Source organism: Mesoplodon mirus, assembly GCF_964341445.2.
Source record: "Mesoplodon mirus genome assembly, chromosome: 4".
NCBI classification, from domain to species: Eukaryota; Metazoa; Chordata; class Mammalia; order Artiodactyla; family Ziphiidae; genus Mesoplodon; species Mesoplodon mirus.
The window spans coordinates 31,757,126-31,763,466 of record NC_138979.1 but is presented as its reverse complement, the minus strand read 5'-3'; positions in this window follow the sequence as shown (position 1 = coordinate 31,763,466).

The window sequence follows — 6,341 nt, the reverse complement described above, 5'->3', positions numbered from 1 at the left end:
ACAAGCCACGTGGTGCAGCCAAAAAAATAAAATAAAAAATAAAAATAAAAAGACCATATAAAATATGCTTTGTGATCATAACTGAATCAAACTAGAAATCGATAACCGATAACAGGAAAATCTCCAAAAACTTGTAAATTAAGCAACATGCTTCTAAATAGCCCATGGGTCAAAGAGGGAGTTTCAGGGAAATAAGCATTGAGCTGAATGACAATACGTAATCTGTTTTATAAAGTTCACTTTGTGAATTTAATTCATAAGTTGACAATAAAATTATCTCATAAGCAGAATAAAATTTGGTAGCAATGTATGCAAAATATGATGTATAGTAGATTCTATTGATAGCCTCCTAGCCTCTATTCACTATTTTCTCCCTAATAGAATCCTGACTTTGTTAGATACCAGTGCTTAGTCCCTCTCCACACACAGATAAGGCCTCAGGTAAAGTCCCCAAGTTGGACTTACTTTCCATCACCCTTCTAGTGATGGGTTCACAGTGTGTGATCTGTATCTGCACAAAGAGCGTGAATAAAGGTTTCTAGAGGCTTCTGGGAATGTTCTTTCCCACTTTTCAATGAGAGCCATGAGAGATCAGTCTGTCCAGATGTGAACAAGCAAACAGGAACCAGAACTATGGAAAAAACACATAGGTCAGGGTGACTCTGGTTGGCAGAACAGAGAAACAAAAAAAACCTTTTCAATGACATTTTCAAAGAAATTATTATTGAGTAACAAGTTGAATCTATTATAATGGTGGGGGGGGTTAGTTAAGAAAAAAAACTATCTTCACTGAAAAGTTATTTCTGAAAACTAAAAATACTTATCCACTACATCTATATAATTTTAAAACCTTTATATGGCTTTTACAAACATTAAAAACAAAATAAGCAAGCTAGTTACTCTTATTACAATACTTATTCAGATATTTTAATAAATGCCTTAGCCATATCTATCTGCAAGACCTCATTACTGCATTTTTCTGAAAAATTCAATTTTTTTCAGTATGATAATATTTTAAAATACATGATTGCCTAAGTTTTCATCAAAATTATAATTTAGAGTTTATATATTAGAAATTGTTGACATATCCAATTGACTCTTCTGTGTAGAACATTTATGTTTTTTCCTTTTAAATAGTCTTTATTATTTTTTAGAGCAGCTTTAAGTTCACAGCAATACTGAGCAGAAAGCACAGAGTTCCCATATAACCCCTGCCCCACACATGCATATATAGCCTCCCCCACTATCAACACCCACACAAGCATGATACGTTTGTTACAGTTGATGAACTTAGACTGACATCATTATCATCCAACATTCATAGTTTACCTTAGGGTTCACTCTTGGTGTTATACGTTCTCTGGGTTTTGGCAAATGTAAAATGACATGTATCCATCATTACATATTATACGGAATAGTTTTGCTACCCCACAAATCCTCTGTTCTCTATATATTCACCTTTCCCAGCAACCACTGATCTTTCTACTGTCTCCATAGTTCTGCCTTTTCCAAAATGTCATATTGGAATTATATAGTATAAGCTTAGCCTTCTTAGATTGGCTTCATTTCACTTGATAGCTCATTTCTTTTTAGTGCTGAGTAATATTCCATCATTTGGATGTACCACAGTTTATCCATTCACCTACTGAAGGACACCTTGGTTGCTTCCACTTTTTGGCAATTATAAGTAAAGCTACTATAAACACAGTGTGCAGTTTTTTTGAGTGGACATATTTTTCAGCTCATTTGGGTAAATACCAAGGATTTGTTTCATGTTGTAAGAAATCACCAAACTGTCTTCCAAAGTGGCTGCACCATTTTGCATTCCCACCAGCAATGAAAGAGAGTTCCTATTACTCTACATCCTTGCCAGTATTTGATGTTGTCCATGTTCTGGATGTTGGCCATTTTAATAGGTGTGTAGTGATATCTTGCTGTTTTAATCTGCATTGCCCTGAGGACATAGGATGTGGAGCATCTTTTCATATGCTAATTTCCCATCTCTCTCTCTCTGTGTGTGTGTGTGTGTGTGTGTGTGTGTGTGTATATATATGTTCTTTGGTGAGGGACCAGTCATGCCTTTTTCCCATTTTTAAATTGAGTTTTTGTCATTGTTGAGTTTTAAATGTTCTTTGTACATTTTGAACAACAATCCTTTATGTCTTTTTGTTTATCCTTTTTGTCTTTTGCTAATATTTCAGTCTGCAGCTTGTCTTCTCATTTTCTTGACATTCTCTTTCACAGAGCAGACGTTTTTAATTTTCATAAAGTCAAACATCAATTCTTTCTTCAGCTTATCAGTTCTTTTTTTTTTTTTTTCCATGGATGATGCCTTTGGTGTTTTATTTTAAAAATCACCACCATGACCAGTGTCACCTAGGTGTTCTCTTCTAGGAATTTTATAGTTTTACATTTTACATTTAGGTCTATAGTCTATTTTGAGTTAATTTTTGTGAAGGGTACAGAGTCTGTGTCTAGATTAATTTTTTTGCATGTAAATGTCCAATTGTTCCAGCACCCTTTGTTGAAAAGATTATCTTTGTTCCATTGTATTGCCTTTCCTCTTTTGTCAAAAATCAGTTGACTGTCTTTATGTGGGTCTATTTCTAGGCTTTCTATTCTGTTTCATTGATTTGTCTGTTCTTTCACCAATATCACACTGTCTTGAGTACTATAGTTTCATAGTAAGTCTAAAAGTCAGGTAGTGTCAGTCCTCTGATTTTGTTCTCCTTCAATATTGAGTTCTCTATTCTGAGTCTTTTGCCTCAGTGTATAAACTTTAAAATCCCTTTGTTGATTTCCACAAAATAACTTTCTTGAATTTTGTTTGGGATTGTATTGAATGTATAGATTAAGTTGGGAAGAACTGACATCTTGACAATATTTTTTCCTATCCATGAATATGGAATATCTCTCTGTTTATTTAGGTCATCTTTGATTTCTTTCACTAGAGTTTTGTAGTTTTCTTCATATCCATCTTGTACATATTATGCTAGATTTATACCTAAGTATTTCATTTTGGGAGGTGCTAATGTAAATGTTAATGTGTTTTTATTTTCAAATTCTACTTGTTTATTGCTGCTATAGTAAAGCAATTGACTTTTGAATATTAACCTTGTGTACGGCAGCCTTGCCATAATCATTTAGTAGTTCCAGGAGGGTTTTTTGGGCAATTCTTTTGGATTTTTTACATAGATGATTATATCATCTGTGAACAAAGCAGTTGTATTTTTTCCTTCCCAATCTGTATTCCTTTTATTTCCTTTTCTTGTATAATTGCATAATTGAAATTTCCAATACAATGTTTAAAAGAAGTGGTGAGAGGGGACATCCTTGCCTCATTCCTGATCTTAGCAGGAAAGCTTTGGATTTCTAACCATTAAGTGTGATGTTAGTGGTAAATTATTTTGTAAATTTTTTTTATCAAGTTGAGGAACTTATGCTTTATACTTTGCTTGCTAAGATTTTTTTAAATCATGGATGAGTGAATTAATTAGTCAGGGTTCTCCAGAACCCATAAATATATACATATATATGGTTATGGAGGCCAAGAAGTACCAAGATATTCTGTCTGCAAGGTGGAGAACCAGGAAACACTGGTATAATTCAGCCTAAGTCCAAAGGCCTGAGATTTGGGAAGCTAGTGTTATAAGTCCCAATCTGAGTGTAAAAGTTCAAGAACCAGGAGTGTGGATATCTGAGGGCAGGAGAAGATGGATGTCTCGGCTCAAGCAGAGAGAGTGAATTTTTCCTCCCTCCACCTTTTTGTTCTATTTGGGCCCTCAAAGGATTTGATAATGCCCACCTACACTGGAGAGGGTCATCTACTTTCCTCAGTTCACCAATGCAAATATTAAGCTCTTCCAGAAACACCCTCACAGACACACTCAGAAATAATGTTTTACCAGCTAACTGGGGCATCCCTTAGCCCAGTCAAGTTGACACATAAAGTTAGCTGTCATAATGGGTGCTGGATTTTGTCAAATGCTTTTTTCTGCATCTATTGATATGATCATGTGATTTTTCTTCTTTTGCCTGTTGATCTGATGGATGACATTAATTCATTTTTGAATGGTGAACCAACCTTGAATACCTGGGGATAAATCCCACTTGGTCATGGTATATAATTCTTTTTATACATTTTTGGATTCGATTTGCTAATATATTGAGAATTTTTTCATCCATGTACATGAGAGATTTTGGTCTGTAATTTTCTTGTAGTGTTTCTCTCTGGTTTTGGTATTAGGGTAATATTGGCCTCATAGCATGAGTTAGGAAATATTCTCTCTTCTTTATCCTCTGAAAGAGATTGTAGAAAATTGGTGTAACTTCGTCCTTAAATGTTTGGTAGAATTCACCAGTGAACTCATTTAGGTCTGGTGCTTTCTGTTTTGGAAGGTTATTAATTATTGATTCAATTTCTTTACAATATAGGCCTATTCAGATTGACTTATTTCTTTTGTGAATTTTGATAATTTTGTGAATTTTGCTCCATTTCATCTAGATTATCAAGTCTGTGGGCATAGAATTGTTCATAGCATTCCTTTAGTATCATGTTAATGTCCATGGGTTCTGTAGTGATATCTGCTCATTCATTTCTGATATTAGTAATTTGTTCATCTCTCTCTTTTTTTTAGTTAGCCTGGATAGAGGCTTATCAATTTTATTGATCTTCGCAAAGAAACAGCTTTTGGTTTTGTTGATTTTCTTTATTGGTTTACTATTTTCAATTTTATTGATTTCTGCTCTAATTCTTACTATTTCTTTTCTTCTGCTTACTTTGGATTTAATTTGCTCTTTTGCTAGTTTCCTAAAGTGGGAGCTTAGATTACTGGTTTTATTCTTTTCAAATATGTACATTCGTTGCTATAAATTTCCTTCTAATCATTGATTTTGCTATATCCTGCAAGTTTTGATAAGTTATATTTTAATTTTCACTTAGTCTGGAATATTTTAAAATTTATTCTGAGATTTCTTCTTTGACCCATGTGTTATTTAGAAGTGTGTTTTGTTTGTTTGTTTTTGTTTTTGTTTTTGCGGTACGAGGGCCTCTCCCGTTGCAGAGAACAGGCTCCGGATGCGCAGGCGCAGCAGCCATGTCTCATGGACCCAGCCGCTCCGCAGCATGTGGGATCCTCCCGGACCGGGGCATGAACCCATGTCCCCTGCATTGGCAGGCAGACTCTCAACCACTGCGCCACCAGGGAAGCCCGAAGTGTGTTGTTTAATCTCGATGTATTTGGGGATTTTTCAGCTATCTTTTTGTTACTGGTTTCTAGTTTAATTCCACTGTGGCCAAAGAGAATATATCGGTTTCTATTATTTTAAATTTGTTAAGATGTATTTTATGGCACAGAATGTCATCTATCTCGGTGTATGTTCCATGTGAGCTTGTGAAGAATGTGTGTTCTGCTGTTGTTGGATGAAGCATCCTATCCATTTCTATTATACCCATTTGATTGATGGTGCTATTGAGTTCAACTATGTACTTACCAATTTTTTGCCTGCTGGATCTGCCCATTCCTGATAGAGGGGTATTGAAGTCTGTAACTGTAAGATTGGATTCGTCTATTTCTCCTTGAAGTTCATAAGTTTTTGCCTCATGTACTTTGATGCTTTGTTGTTAGGCACTTACACATTAGGGATTGTTATATCTTCTTGTAGAATTTACCTCTTTATCATTATGTAATGCCTCTCTTATCCCTGGTAATTTTCCTTGCTCTGAACTCTGCTCTGTCTGAAATTAATATAACTACTCTAGCTTTCTTTTGACTGGTGTTAGCATGGTTTATTCATCACTTTACTTTTCATCTATATGTGTCTTTATATTTAAAGTGGATTTTTTATAGACAATGTATAGTTAGGTCTTGTTTTTTGATTCATTGTGATTTTTAAACTCTTTTAGTTGGTGTATTTGGACCATTCACATTTAAAATGATTATTGATATGGTTGGATTAATATCTACCACATTTGTTACTATTTTCTATTTTTTGCCCTTGTTATTCCATCTATTTTTCTCTTCTACATTTTTTCTATCATTTGTGGTTTTCATTGAACATTTCATATGATTCCATTTTCTCTTTTCTTAGCACATTAATTACCTTTCTTTTTACCTTCCTTCCTTCTTTCTTTCTTCCTTCCTTTCTTTCTCTTCCTTCCTTCCTCCCTCCCTCCTTCTCTCCCTCTCTTCCTTTCTTTCTTTCTTTTCTTTCTTTCTTTCTTTCTTTTTTTTCTTTCTTTCTTCTTTTTTTACTTTTTCTTAGTTATTGCCCTAGAGCTTATAATACACATTTACAACTAATCCAAGTCCACTTTCAAAGAACACTATTCCATGTAGCAG